Below are 16,443 nucleotides of genomic sequence, written 5' to 3'. Positions count from 1 at the left end.
TGGTATGATTTTGATTTTATTTTGATTATTACCATAACTAACGTACTGGGCTGTTGCTACATCCAGGAATATGTTAGGATTTTAATTGAGTCATCTACTTTGTACAACAGTGCTTGAGACAAATAATGTTATTATTCCCCATTTTACCCACATAGTTCAGGGTGTTTAGGTGTATGTCCAAATTCTCACAGCTAAGAAGTAGACAAGTTATGTTTTGAACCCTCTCTAAGTTTCATGTTACTTTCCTTTCTTGCTTTACTAACCTTCTTCATTTTTCTCACTTCTTTCCCCGACCTTTTTTACTATATATTTTTAAAATTTTTAATCTCTAAAAGATAGAACATTGATTCCATAAAAATGATGTTGTTCTCCTTTTGCAAGTGTCTTCTTAAATAAAATAGCTGTGAATATAGGCACTGCTCTTCTGAAGGTAAGCTTAATGAGAAATATGTCTCAGGAGTCACAAATTCAAGTACTCAGTTATCGAGCCTATTTCTCCAAATACACTTGCAATGGAAAACTATCCAGAGGTTAGCTTTAAATATCTGTAAGCAAATATTCATCTTCTCTTAGCTTTCTATTATGGCAGCATATTTGGCAAAACTAGAGGCCAGGAAGAGAGTGCATGACATTCAAGGGAGTTAAGTACAAGAAGTATGCTCTATAATAAACTTAAGATAGGAGGGCTTTAGAAGCCTTAAAGAGATATTTTTAAAGGACTTTGCAGGTCATCACTTGGAAGAAACAGTAAGAATTTAGATTAAATCCCATTTTAAACAAGTGGGCGGAGAAATTCTACCCAAGAAACACTGAGATTAATTAGCCACCCATGAGTTGAATTGTATGTTTTTTTTAATGTATTAAAATCGAATCTAGTATCTACAGGAAATATTAGGCTTTGGGTAGCAAAATTTATACTGTATACTACAAAGGTATAAAGAAATAGAGCCTAATGTAGACAGCAATGGGTAAATGTGTGCTCAGTTCAGATAGTCTCAGAATGCAGGCAATGGTGAGCCAGAGGATTGATATCCCTGAGATACAAACTGTCAGGAGGGGGACAAGAAGGAAGAGCCTAGTGGTTTGCTGGGGGAAAGAGCACAGCTCGCCTTTGATGGTGGACAGCACTGGCTTATCCAGGCAGGAGTCTGGTTAGTAGCTGGCCTTTCCCCAGGGCATCTGAGGAAATCTCTGCTTTATCATGTATGGGCCTAGCTTCCAAGCCCTAGACAGGAGGAGCAGAACACCCCCATAGAAAGAGGACTATTTGTGACAAACGGATGTGATCTACTCTCTTGATTCTGAGAGAGTGGGCAGGCTGCTGATAAATTTATATATTTAAGAACAACTAAGGCTAGGAAGGGAACAGGAAACAACATCAGAATTTAAAGGTAGTAAAGAGTGTGGTACTTCTGGAGTGGTTGAAATAGTATGTATCCAGAATAGTCACAACGCTTGATCAATAAAATTTTAAAATAATCATAGCTGATTAATTTATAATAGATATTAAAAACTGTAATATTAAATAAGTAAATAATATTTTATTTAAGTTAATCACCATTTCCCAAATATTTCAGTCACATATAATAAAGGTGATGTAAAGAACAGAGGGGCATCTGGGTGGCACAGTAAGTTGAGCGTCCGACTCTTCGTTTCAGCTCAGGTCGTGATCTCAGGGTGGTGAGATTAAGACCCGAGTCAAGCTCCAAGCTTAGCATGGAACCCGCTTAAGGCTTTCTCTCCTTCTCCCTCTGCCCTTCCCCACACTCCCTCTTCCTCCTCTCGAGCGCACTCTTTCTCTCAAATAAAGACATTTTTTTAAAAAAAAAGATAGAAACAGATTACATGAGATTAACTGCAGAAGCAGACATTATCCATTCACTCATTCAACAAGTATATAGCTATCTCCTAGTAATAAGACAGCTATTTCTTTAATATGAAGAAAGAATGGTGAGCAAGAACAGATATGCTCCCTCCCTACAGTGGAAGAGACAATGATTAATTAACTAATCTCCGTGACAATTCGGCACACAGGACGTACTTGATGTTATGATTTAAGCATATAATGGGGTATTTGGTCTAGTTGTGAGGTGACGTTTGCCTGAAATAAAAAGCAATGAAGGTAGACCTAAAAAAAATAATAGAAGTTGAATGGGCATGGGGAGAAAAGAAAAGAGCATTCCCGGCAGACAGAACCATATACTGAAAGAAGGAGAGTGTGTCCAAGGAACCAAAGAGACATGTGTCGCTGGCATAAGGAGAAGCAGAGCCTGGAATGTTACAACATACAAAGGTATCAAATCAACACATCATATACCTTAAACTTCCACCATGTTATACATCAATTATGTCTCAATTTTTTTAAAAAAGGGGACATAAAAAAAGAAAGAAAGAAACAACAACAAGAACAACAAAACACGTGTGGCTTCAGAGGAGATGATAGCCAAACTTTGCTAGGCTTTGTGGTTCTGAGATTTAACATTATCTTCAGAGACACTGGGAGCTATTGAAACTTTTTCAGCATTATTCTTGGATCTTCTTGCGAATGATATCCATATTGCCAGATCTTCTAGAGCACTTACTTCTCTAGTCTCATCTTATGTGATTTCTCAGGAGCATTAAGTATGGTTAGCCTCTCCTTCAGTCCTCCTCTTTCACCAGTTTCCAAAACACAGTTGCCTCCTGATTTGTCTTGACCCTCACTGTCTTCACCTTAGCAGCTGCCATGTTGAGTCCTGTTCCTCTACCTGATTTCTAAGTATTGTGATACATTGAGCTCGGTTCTGGGTCTACTTCTCCCTTCCTGGGTGAGCTCTTTCTTGCTGATGACTCACAGGTAATATAGCTCCAGCCAGATCCACAGTTCAGGTTTGGTATTGCCACACAGCCAACTCAATGAAATGTGAACGTCTTCTTTAAACCTGCTCTAACTCCCAATCTTATCCATATCTGCAAATGTACCAACATATATCAAATAATTTATGCTAGAAACTTTAGTGTTATTTTTTATTTCTCCTGTTCTGTCACAATTGCATTCAATTTATTCTATCTACACTATCTTAACTATACTCTGTTTCCAATTATATCACTTGGGACCAAGCCACCATCACTGTTGAAACAGCATTTTAACTGATCTTCAAGCTTCTATCTTATCTCCCTCCTTATTTTTCCTCCATGGAGCAATAGACTTGATCTTTTCTAAATACAAATCAAATTGTGATAGATCCTTAAAACCTCTCAATGATTTTCCACTTTACATGTTGAATAAAATCCAGCTTTGGTACACATTTCTCAACTCATGTAATGCCCCTTTCCACCTTGTTCACACTAAACTCTGGCCCTTCCATGTTTTTTCTATTTCAAAATCATGTTTGTTTTTTCCAAATCTAGGGACATGTCTGTTTATTCATAGCCACCTTCTGCACTAAAACATAAACCTACATCCTGGATGGTAAACCATGAGGTTTAAATGATGTTTATTACAGTGGTCGCCATAAGTGATATTTGTTGAATGCATGCATGCATGAATGAATGAATGAATGAATGAATGAAAAGACTTACATATGAAGCTGTGGTGTGGCCAACATATTGGGAGTTGGCAACTGTAGGGCCAGCAAAATGGTTGGGAAGCTTTGCTTTAGTACAGATAAGGGGTGATGGCAGTAGAAATGTTTACCAATAAAATAAATGACTGAATTAACACCAGCAATTATAAAATTTAGGACATACTGTTATCAATTACCAAAATATTATAAGAGCACAAAAGAGGGACTACTACATTTTTATGATTTGCTCTAAAAATACATTCTTGCATTCTGCCATTTTGCCTTTTGAAAATTTAGGTATTGAGCAAAGAAATCCATGTTACTTGATAAATCCGCCCCTCTGTCTTTGTGTAAAATGCAAATCCAGACAAAAATAAGTCTCATCAGCATCAAGCTGCTTAAGGGGGGAGCTGGCACTGTTTTAACAGGTGTTCTTACTCTGAGCACCAGAACTTTAACTCTCCTAGTGAACTTAGATAAACCTGGTCTATGTTATTCCTATACATCCATACCAACTGAAACACAAAATATAATACTGATGTCTATGTATTTTTTCCTCGTGGTTAAGAAATAGTTAAACCTGAATTCTAGCAAGTATTAAATTTCTCTAATACGGAGCTAATCATACTACCTCAGTGTTGCTTTCAGAACCAAATTAATTAATGAAGCAAGCATCCAATTAATATGGTAAACACACTGGGTTAGAATTAAAAGCATATACAAGAGAATATATATTCTATTCCTCTAACCAGCACCAAGAAAAAAGAGAAATAGAGACCCAAAGGAGGGAAGGAGAGGAGCTCCCCTTGGACCTGACCCTATCAGTTCCCTTCTGCAAATCACACAGGCAGAGTTCTAATAGAGGTGAAGGAATTAAATTGAATATGAGATAGAAGGGTTTGATTTGCTGGAACAAACCTTTTTTTGTACCTAAAAGTAATTAGAAGTTATGAGAACTGCTCTGTGTATTGTTAAGACATGAGAAAAGGAAATTCACTCTTCTGTTTTCTTTAATTGACTTAAAGGCACTGTCAATTGCAAGATGTATCCTGATTTCGGTGATGTTAGAATGTATTCTATAAAATGTGCATCTTGGAATCAATGGAATGCAGCAGGATAGCTGACCAGTGGCCAGAGAAAAGGACAATGATTTTGTTTATATCTGAGTGAGTTCAGACTGTTTAATAAATGGGTAATGTATGTATGTATATATATATATATATATATATATATATATATATATATATATATATATATATATATATATATAACTATGATATAAGCAATGAGTTCTCATACCAATTTCCAAATCTGCCTCACTCAGAAAGTCTTGTAGCTTTTAACAACCTAAGAGAATATTCCACTCTGGCTCAATCTTCTGTGGAGTCCACACTGTTCTTGTTCCAAAAGGACTAAGCTGAGATGTGTATGTTTTACTTCAGGCCCCATATTACTGATTACAAGCCATGCTTAACATTTGTTGATTCCTTTGAAGAGCTCGGGAAGCTGAACTCTCTCCACATTTCTTTCTATACTGGCTCCTAGTTACGGATGACTTTCCTTTCTGGACTGTTCCAATTGCATAGCTAGATGTATACATATCACGTGGAGCAAATACAGCACAGGAGATGTATCAGCTTCCAAATTTATGATGAAATAAAATGTTGGAAAATAAGACGACGTAAGTTGGAAGCCATGACCCCATCTCTGACATATCATGTATGCTTTAATTATAACAGGCTCACCAAGATGTCATGAAAGCATCTGGTAAAATAATTACAATAATTATTGCATGCTTGCTTAATTAGTGAACTTAGTTTCACAACAGCACTCAGATAGTATTATTACCTTTTCAACAGATAGAAAATAAAAAACGAAAGATGATGCACACTTTGCTGTATCTTAACTGTCACGGATGCCTCCCTCACATCCTGTCCACCCAGCTGGTGTCCTGCCCAACTGGATGGATGGGTCTGCCCTTGCATGCAGTTTTCTATCGCTGAAACAACTCTCCAATTTTTCATCCATTTAATATGGAAGCAGGGGTTGGTGGTAGCTCTTTTTTGGTAGCTCTGATTCTTTGAAAGTGATGTTAAGTAGTAGTCTTTACATATTTTTTTCATATTTTTATAAAACCTCTCTAAAAGCCCATCTTTGAATCACAGTGGTTTGAAGAACACTGTGGAACAGCAGCATAACATCAATAAATAATCAATAGACAGTGTTATAAACTAAACAAAGTTGCAATATATGCAGTGTTAAGTTCCAATTTCTACATCCAGCTTGAAATTGGTGCAAATGTATAATGGACAATAAAAAAAATGCTTTTTTCAAAAAAGCTAACAGCAGATCATATATATTTCAAAGAACGGAACGTAGGTGTGCAGATGTTCCCAGGTTGTAATCGGAGTCACAGGTAAACAGTGTTAGATGAGCTATGGGTTGGACTCTGCTCAATTAAATTAAATAAAACTAAATTACTTAAAACAAGGGCCATACACATGCAAATTTGATGTACTGAGTTCCTCAAACTTCAATGTGTTAGAATTCTTAACAGTCATGTTCTTGGCATCTTAAAGCCATTGCATATTGCTTTGGCCAATCACCGAAACACATTAAAAAGACTCATTCTCTACTCTCATTTGTCTGAAGTCTTTAACATGTTAGCTCTGGTTATGCTGGTTTTATTAGATGCAATCTTAAATTCCTCCTTAGGTTGACAACATGGGATATAACACGCCATTTGGGGGTGGAAAATCCTGTATTATTAAAAAAAAAAAAACAATTTGGGGAACAGAAATGTCTCATTTTGTTTGCTCCAGTGAGGCCCACTTGTGGAGAGACCTAATGCCACTTTCTCAGAGGAATCCTGGTCATCCAGCCCCTCCCCCCAAAGCCTCTGTGTGCAGTATTATAGTCATGTTATGCTTGTGCCCACGCCAAGATGGAGTACTTCATGAAAAATACTCTATGGGTTACACCGCCCACGAGGAATACAGCCAATGCCATGGGCGTCGCAGTTCCACATATTATTTTACAAACCTATAAAAGGAGAGCTCCATAGTTGCAAGACTCTGCCTCACTAGGCATCGGAGCTGCTACTTCTGAGAATAAAAAGGTGAGAAGAGCTGCTGCTTGGGCCACTGAGTTGGGCAAAGTATTTCTTAGTGTGATTTCTGAGAAGCCGAACTCCTTTGGAGAGTGAGAAGAGATGTGTGGTGCATAACTTCGTGAGTCACGTGTGTAAGAGACCCACGCTCAGCTCTCCGTTTGGTCTGGTCTTCTGGGACCAGAAGTTTGTTTCTTACTCTGCTTTTGAATGCTTTACTCTGGCCACTGTAGTTAAAGTGAGAGCACCCCAGGCTGTCCTGAGAGCATCTGTAAAATAATTAGAACTCTTGCAGTATAGCTACAATTCCAGGGACCGGACAGGCTTAGAAAATGGACCCAGTGGACACACTGAGGGAGAACCAGTGGAAAAGAGGAGATGAAAATTAAACTCATCACCTTTCTTCCCCAAACATGACTTTGTTCTAGGATTCTCTACCTCAGTCTGTGGCACCACCAGTCATCCCATTGTGAAAATAGAGACTTCGGGGTCACTCTCAAAACTTAATTCCTTCAATTTGTCAATTTCTCGACTTCTCTCCACACACACCACCACCATCTTAGTCCAAACTATTAACATTGCTTGAAGAAACAACTAAAATGACCTTTTAACACTTTTGCCTATATCTGCCCTAATATGATTTCTCACTCCCCAATCCATTCTCCGAGACCCTTTAGTCAGGGAGGTTTTTTCTAAATGAAATCGTATCCTGTGCACCTGACCCTCATCCTGTCAATATTTCTCCACTGACTCTGGATTCAAAGAAAAATGCTTAAGAGGACCCCCAAGTCCCTGCGGAGCCCAATGTTCATCTTCCTCCACAAGCCCGGTTTTTACCATCCCCCTTCCCCCCAGTCAGGAGGCATTAGCTCAGACCCTCCTATTTACCATAGCCTTATCAAGTAAGAGACTTTATATACAGTGCCCTCTCTACTTTAAAAACTCTTCTATCTAGCAATAGTCCCCCAGTCCTGCAGGTAGGATCTATTGTCCTTGCCTATAAGAAGCCTTCCTTTACTTTTATGATTAGACCGAATAGCTTTCCATTCTTCTCCCACCACTTTTTTTTTTTTCATCTCTTTCATGGCACTGGTCACATTGCTCAGGGAATTATTTAATTTCCGTCTGTCTCTCCCAGCAAAGCTTATGCTTCATGAGGACGGCTATCCTAGCCCATGGGCAGAGGTGTGCTGTAATTCATTGTTAAATGCATAAATAACTACAGTATCCTTCTTAACGCGTCTGGACAGCCCAAGATTTACAAAACTTCGTCGCAACCCTGAGCTAGAAATGAAATGCCCTGCCCTTTTTGGTATAAAGTCAGCCGAGGGTTAGAGCTAGATTGAGTTACAGGAAATAAAGAAGTGTGACAAGTTTTGAACACCTGGATTAAAGTTACAAAATTATATCTGCTATACTTGCTTAGTTGGGCACCTTTATTCTTCCTGTTTACAAAGGCAAATTCATTTTTCTGCACTGTATGCAGAAGGAAACAGAACGAGCATGTAAAACCAAACTCAGCTTCCAAAGACGTAGCTCTGTCTTAACGCAAGTCCCTTTCGCTCTCATGAGCCGGGGTTCGTTAGGGTTAGTGCTACCCGCTGGGACAAACAGCACCTCACATTGATAAAAACAAACACAGATGGAGCTTATTTCCACAAAACAGACCAAGCTGCTGTTCCAAGGTTGGCTGTTGGTCTTCTCCACATAGTGATTCAGGGACCGGGTCCTTTCCACCTTGAGGCTTCACAGTTCCCGGGCCTTGCTATTATCTTCGTTTAGTGGCAGAAGCGGGAAGCAAGCATGGCTAAGGCACCAACAATTCTCAGAAACCTCGCCTGGAAGTGACACACATCCCTTTGCCACCCAGTCTCTGGACAATAACTTGTCACATTGTCAGACCCAGATACAGGGGGAAAGGAGTCATGGGAAAATGTAGTCTCCAGCTGGGCATCTACTAGCCAGCTTACTATGGGAGGGGAGAATACATATAAGCTCTGGGGGACAGCTAGACATTTCTACCAAAAATACTCTGACTTTGAATGAGAACAAAATCTCCGTGAAAACTTAGTAGTAGAAAGGAGAGTGCCAGGGGGCGCCTGGGTGGCACAGCGGTTAAGCGTCTGCCTTCGGCTCAGGGCGTGATCCTGGCGTTAAGGGATCAAGTCCCACATCAGGCTCCTCCGCTAGGAGCCTGCTTCTTCCTCTCCCACTCCCCCTGCTTGTGTTCCCTCTCTCGCTGGCTGTCTCTATCTCTGTCGAATTAAATAAAAAGAAAAAAAAGAAAGAAAGAAAGGAGAGTGCCAAACATTCTATCATGTGTAGACTACAGTGCACAGAAAAAATAAGTAGACTATTATCCATGCCTTCTAGGAATCCAGTCAGGGAAGAAAATGACAAATGCCCAACTAACTATAGTAAAATGTAATATGACATATGTAGGCGATACATGTATGAACAACTATATGTGTATGTCTGTGTGTGTACAGTTTTTTGATGAACATAAGACAGTTCAAATGTTCAGGGTATACGTAGGTCTTAAGAATTGCTTAGTTTTCTTTCAGATGATGGTCAAGCATTGGGGTTTTTTTGGTACCGGAGGAATATTATCTTTTAAAAAGTTAATTGTTTTACAGGAGAAGCATAGTATTTGTGAATCCTTATGACTTGTCAAGTAATATTGGCACTTTAGTTTTTATGGATTGCTGACATATTTAGTATGTAAAGTAACAAATTTTCATGGTAAAAAAAAAACTGTAGTTTGCTGGAGGGGAGGGAGGTGGGGGGATGGGGTAATTGGGTGATGGACATTGAGGAGAGCACGTGATGTGATGTGCACTGGGTATTATATAAGACTGATGAATCACTGACCTCTACCTCTGAAACTAATAATACAATATATATTAATTAATTGAATTTAAATTTAAAAAAAAGAAACAAATGTTAAGCAAAAAAGAAAACCTGTAAACTAAGCACTATAACAAGGACAACATAGCAGTGAGTGAACTAGAGTAAAATGGAAAAATACCATGTACCTGTATAATTCTATAGGATAAGAATATAATTTAAAGTATCAAGGGGGAAGTTTCAGCTCTAATTAGTTATGTTTTCTCAAATGCTGCTACTACTAACCACAGCATCCTGCTTGGATGGAGTAGTGGTGGTAAGGTAGTGGTAGTGTATTCAGTACTTACTATGTGCAGAGCACTGTGCTAAGCACTAACGTGAACTTACTCTCTTGATCATTGCACCTGTATGAGGGAGTATTGTGTCATCATTGTTTTTAGATGAGTGAACAGGCCCGGATTAGGAAAGAAACTTTCCCTCGTTCATTTATAAGAGACAGAATTTAAATTTGAACCCAAGTTCTGCGTTTAAGAATCTGAGCCCTACCCAACTCCCCAAAATTCTGCATTAAGGAGTTTTCACTTATCAATAAATGTAACCTGTGTAACTCAGATGGAAATAGAAATGACACAGAATCAAGTAACATTTTTAATCAAACCTACCTACCTGTGTCTTAGAAGCAATGAACAGTGCTAATGTATGTAATACCAAAAAGCAATTTTTCAGGGGTCTACTAGTTAAACTCTCCTATCCAGCTTTTAAATATTATGGTCCGGAGCCCTCATCCTCTTCCACACTTTCTCCCATGATAATCTTATTGACGCCTCTGAACTGAAAAACCATAGATTTCCATGTATTCAGAGATCCATTCATACTTTCTGCGCTCAGTCTAAACCTTACCTCTGGTTCCCTGTTTCCTATTGCCTGAAATGTCAAGGCACGTGCGTGTTCCACAGACAACCATGTCGAATATGAACTCTTGACTTCACCATGCCCCACACCTGCTCTCCTGGCCCAGAGTACTTCCCCACCTTGATGTAGGGTACGGCCATCTACCCAGTTACTCTCGAGTCAGATATCTGCAGATCACCTTGCATCCTCCCTTTTCCTCATTCTTCATCTTCATGTCGAGCTACCAAGCCCAATGCAGAAACGCATTTTCTCAACTGAGTGTCTAAGATGTGTATCCATGTCATCTCCTTCTTCCCACTTCTGCTACTGCCATGTCTATAGGACACCACTTCTCTCCTAGAGGACTAGTAGGACATCTCAACCTGTCTTTGGCTTCCACTCTTTCCACAGGGCAGCAAGAGAGTTTCTTAAAATGTAAACAGGCCTCTGTTGTGTCCTTGCATAAAATCAATGGGCTGCATTTGCAATTCAAATAAAATCCAAACTCCTTATCAGAACCCACAAGGCCCTGTAAATTCCAGCCCCACCCTGGTTCTCACACTTGACCCTCCAGACTCTTGCTCTGTGGTTCTCCAGTGTTTATTTTAGTCCCACCTTGGTCGTTACATATGCTGCTTCCTTGAACAGTGCTCTTTTCCTCCGACCTCCCATCATCAAGTCCTTCTCATTTTTACATCATGGTTTAACTATCAGAAAGGACGTCCCTGACTAGGTTCTAAAAAAGATGACTAATTCTTATTCTCTCCTTCATCTCAACCTCTTAATCTTTTGCTTTGTAACATTTTTCAATAATTGTGATATTTTATTTGTGGGCTTATTTACTAGCCTTTATCTGTTCATTCCACTTGAACGTAAGCTCCGTAAGGGCAAAGGGCCTACTTGTCTTGCCCACCATTAAGTCATGTTGCCTAGAACAGTGCCTGTCTTCTAGAAGGTGCCCAGTACAAAGCAGAGAATAATGGTATAAATGAACAAGTAGATTAATACACAATTACATGAAAATGTGCATTTCTTTTTCCCACATGAGGAAACTTTAACAGACAAATGACTTTGTTAGGTAGAGATTTGGCATAATACATAGATAGCTTGCACTTTTGAGTCTGCTTTCCTAAAAATTTAAATGCTGCCACTAAGTTTTGAGACCTTAAGAAAGTTATTTTGTTATCTGCATTTACTGGCACCTTTTCTTAGCACAGTGTCCTCAATATAAAATGGTAGTTACTACTTTATACATTAGAATGTGACCTAAATGAGACGATATGCCAAGCATCTAGCACAACGTCTTACACATAGAAGGGGCTCTAGAACTGTCAGTTCTTTAGAGAGCGCGGCTTGTGATCTAGACAATGATCCAGGAACCAGAAGACCTTCTCTCCATTCTGGGTTTATTTGCTCTCTGACCACTTAGCCATTCTTTTTCTTATTTCCCTATTTATGGGAAATTATTCACCTCTTCTTACCTATAAAATTATCTCTCATACCTGAGCTTCCTCAGCTAATGACTGGACCATCCATTATTGCCTCAATTGGAAAAGTTTAGGGTAGTTTGTCAGTGAACCTTAATGGTGGCAAAAGGGGCAAAAATTAAAATGCTAACTTTTTCCACATAAGAGTCTAGTCAAATTTCCAAAACACCCCAACCCATAATTTGTAACCATCTTTAAACATGAGTTTCAAAAATCTGCAAGTCCATCCTTTCAACTTCTTACTTAACAATTTACTTCCTTGACAATTTAATAACCATGTACAAGTTCTTAGAGCCACTAACCTGAAGGAACCTGCCATCATGCATCAGGATGGCACCTGTGTTTTGCTTTCATATGTAATCAGTTGGCTCAGATGGACTGTTAGGGGGTTTTGACCTTTGTTTCTAATTGTTTCATTATGTTTTGGGGAAATGGGCAAAGGAAGCTACCCACCTACTTTCTAGTCAGCACACTGGCCAAGCATCATACTTAGATTTCATTGTTCGGTCTGAACACATGACAGTGTTACTAGCTAATGAAATTACATTTCTTTGTGATTAGGCATGAACTAGAAAATCAAGGGAATCGCTATTTAATAATCATTAACTTCTTTATTAAAAAGGAATCAGTTATCCTACTTTGGAAACATCTGGATGAATAATGAACATACTACATGGTAAGATCAGAAACAAAATGTTTTACAGTTTGTTAGAATGAGGTCGGAGCACTGAGAGCTATTAAAAGTCTAAAATCTTCAGTTCTACATTTGATCCTTATTTCCAAATTAAAGGTGAAAGCAAGATAAAGCTAGCTTGTTTTTTGGAGGCAAAGAAATTTTTATCACTTTAGTGAAGAATGGTAATTACAAAAATGTTCATTTACATAGGAAAAAATAATTCAACAAATGCTCTCTGTCCTTCAAACATTTTCTCTTTTGGAAGGAGACTATAGGTCAAGTGTGAGAGATTAAAGATGGCCACACACTTTTTAATTTTTTTAGAGAGAGAGAGAAAGAGAGTAACAGAGCATGGGGGGAGGGGCAGAGGGAGAGGGAGAAAGAGAATCTTAAGCAAGCTCCACGCCTGATGTGGGGTGGGGCTTGATCTCAGGACTCTGAGATCATGATATGAACCAAAATCAAGAGTCGGCCACTCAACCAACTGAGCCACCCTGGTGCCCCCAGCTACACATTCTGTGACATTACTTGAACAATAGAAAAGACTTTAAGAAAATGGCCCCTTCCATTTCCTGTCCTGTGAATACTTACTCTTGAAGCCTTAAGCCTAAGGTTGCCACGTGTAGAAGTCATTTAAAGTAGATGTCAGCAAATTTTTCTGTTAAGGGTCAAATAGTAAATATCTTAGGTTTTGCAGGATATATGGTTGTAGAGAGTAGACAATATTTAAACAAATATGTGTGGCTGTGTTCCATTAAAGCTTTATTTGGGGATACAAAAATGCTCCAGACTTCATGGTACATCATTCTTCTTCAGATTTTTTTAACATTAAAAAATTTCAAAATCTTATCTTGTGGGCTATACCATAGGCTGCAGACTGGGCTTGTCAGAGTGAGATCTTGAGAGAAAAAGAGATACTCAGCAGTTTTCAATTGTTCTAGCTTCAGAGGATTGTGTGATCCCACCTGAGGCCCCAGATAGCAGGAAAAGATGAGTCATCTGCACTGCCTCCTACCTAAATTCTTGGTCCCCAGAATCATGAGATATGATAATAAATTGTTTTAAGCTGTAATTTTTGGCATAGTTTGTTAGACAGTAATGGACAACCAGGGTGGCTTTTAAAATAAACATGATGATGAAAAGCTACATTTAATTTTTTTAAAAAAAACCTGTGACTATTTGACCAGCCTTATCCCTTACCAATGCCTTTCCCCATTGGGCCATATGAATCAACAATTTTGACTGCATTGATCAAAATAATTAGTTTTCTTGGTGCCATAAACACAACTCCATTATCAAAATGAACAAAGCTTCCATTTAAAAGATCTACACTGAGTGGTAAGAGTTACACTAAAATCAGATAGGAGATGACTTTTCTGATTTTGCTATTAGAAATTAGGCAACAAATGAAGCTCCCAACTTCCCAAATCTTGGTTTAAAGGAACCAAGTATTTCCTTCATTACCCTATAATTGACCTGTTGTTTTTGCCACCCAGCTTCATTCTTCTTCCTTCTGGTGACTCTGGGAGTATGTCCTCCTCTCCACGGTCAGCCCCTGTGGCTCTGAAGAAGCTGCTTTCACAAGTGGAGCACACGACTTGGCCCTAAACCCACCAGGGTAGAGCTCTCCTCTGGCCAGAGAAATTGGCTCCACGATGGGCACATAACCCAATGAGAGTCAGTTTGGCTTAGGTGAATGTAGCTGGTATTTCTGGGAAAGAGCTTCCCACACCCAACTTTTTTTTTTTTTTTCCTTGCTGGACTGAAAATTGAAAAAATTAAAAAGGCTGGTGTTTGGACCTTCTCTTGCTACCATACCATTTCTAAAGCTAAAGCCAAAACAGCCTAAAGGCAACCATGGATAAGAGAACTAAGAGGTGTGTGAAAAACAGGATATTTTCATGTGTTAAATCTAGTTATTTCTAATCTAGTGATAGCCCTAAGTGTTGTATCTTACTTTAGTCAATAATTTACTTCTTTGCTTAAATTAGATTAAGTCAAATTTTGTGACAGTTGCAACAGAAAGTGCCCTGAGTAACCACATGGGACAAGACTTTCTTACAGTGGAGTATTCGATGATTTACTCTTCAACAAATACTTTTAGAGTTACATCTAATATATTCCAGACATTGGTAATAGGATATAAGAACACAAAAATAAGTAGAAACAAAGTGTATACCCAACAGCAGCTTATTATCTAGTAGGGAAACAGACTTATAAACAAATTATTAAAATGCAGTGTGATAAAAGTATAATAACATTGTGGCATAAAGGAGGAAGTGATCAACTATGCTTGAGTGGTGAGTGGAAGGTGCACGGAGATTATTGAGCTGGGGTGGGGGGGTTGGGGGAACAACAGGTCCAAGTGCACTGCACAGAGGTTTCCAACAAAATGCTTCCATTTCACAGAATCATGGTGTGCAAAGGTGGGACTATGGAGGGGCAGGCCATTCTTGGACCAGGAAGAGCCTTGGCTGTGTTACTAGTAGTTTGGATTTCAGCCTGTGGGTAATGAAGAATCATCAAAGCAGTCTAAGTAGGGGAGGAATATAATACAATTTATTTTTGATAAATATTTTTGTCAATAGTATAGGGTAGATTTGACTGGGTGGAGGGACCATAATCACAACACCATGATGAAAGCTAGAACCAAAGGAAAATCCATAGAACTGTTGGTAGGAACCAGAAGCGGAAGGTCTTAAAGCTGTTTCATCAATGCATTTGAGACTGTCCAATGAAATGAAAAACTCTGAGTGTTCACCAGCATTTACACTAGTCAGACTTGTAAGGTATGGTAAATGTGGGTAAAAGTAAAGATCTCCCTTTTCTCACTCTGTCCCATCTTCTCCTGTTTTGTACCTCTTTAAACGCTTCTTTTTCTCTTTCTCGCTGCTACCAACTCATTTTCATTTTCTTTCAAAAAAGAATGTACAACTTGGTAACATCACATTTTTAAAATGTTATCTTCTTTTTTTTTTAAAGATTTATTTATTTAAGAGAGAGAGAGAGAGAGAAAGAGTGGGGGGAGGAGCAGAGGGAGAGAATCCCCAAGAAGACTTCCTGCTGAGCTCAGAGCCTGACACAGGGCTCAATCTCAGGACGCATGAGATCATGACCTGAGCTGAAACCAAGAGCCAGATGCTCAATCGACTGGGCCACCCAGGTGCCCCTAAACTTTTGGTTGGTACATTCTCTCTCTCTCTCTGTCTTTCTTTATCTCTTTATCTATTCCTTCCTTCCTTCCTTTTCTCTAAGCCCTCGAAGTGTGTCTAGTGTCATAAAATCCCAGGAGGGAGAAGGGAGTGGAGTTTATTTGTGAAGAATGTTGCTGCCAAGCAAGTGCTATTAAGGAAAGACTTCTTAAAGCCTCTGAGCGCATTTAGGGTTAGGTCGTCTTACAACGTTATGTCCACGTGGTTCCCCACTAACACATGCTGTAGGAAGTGGCATCTCGGTCTATAAGATGTAAAACAGCTAATGGAGGGCTCAAATGTAGCTCTCCACAAACTCCTCTGTTGCTTCTGATGTGGGCGGAAATGAGCTCAGCCTGCAATGCTCCACTGGTTTCACTCCTCCTAGCTGGGTGGTGCAGCTGCAAAGTGTGTGCTGTGAACCTTGTGAGCAAACCTCTGAGAGCCACAGATCCATGACTTGTGGCCGTAGGTTAGGGACAAACCAAACCAGAGGCATAGTGACCTTAACAATGGGAACGTGGCCTTTCATCTCACTACAGAATGCCTTCCTCACCCACACCTCAAAGCCTCTGGGAGCAGCACCTTCAGGGTGCTGAGAGCACTTCCTTTGTGATGAACTAAACAGCCTCTACTTTGCAGACAAGAACGCGGGCTCACAGGAAGTCAGTGGTTCCCTTTTTAACCATACCTGCTC

Source organism: Ursus arctos, unplaced genomic scaffold (genome assembly GCF_023065955.2).
Source record: "Ursus arctos isolate Adak ecotype North America unplaced genomic scaffold, UrsArc2.0 scaffold_2, whole genome shotgun sequence".
In the NCBI taxonomy this organism is placed as follows: Eukaryota; Metazoa; Chordata; class Mammalia; order Carnivora; family Ursidae; genus Ursus; species Ursus arctos.
This window is presented reverse-complemented; position numbering follows the sequence as displayed.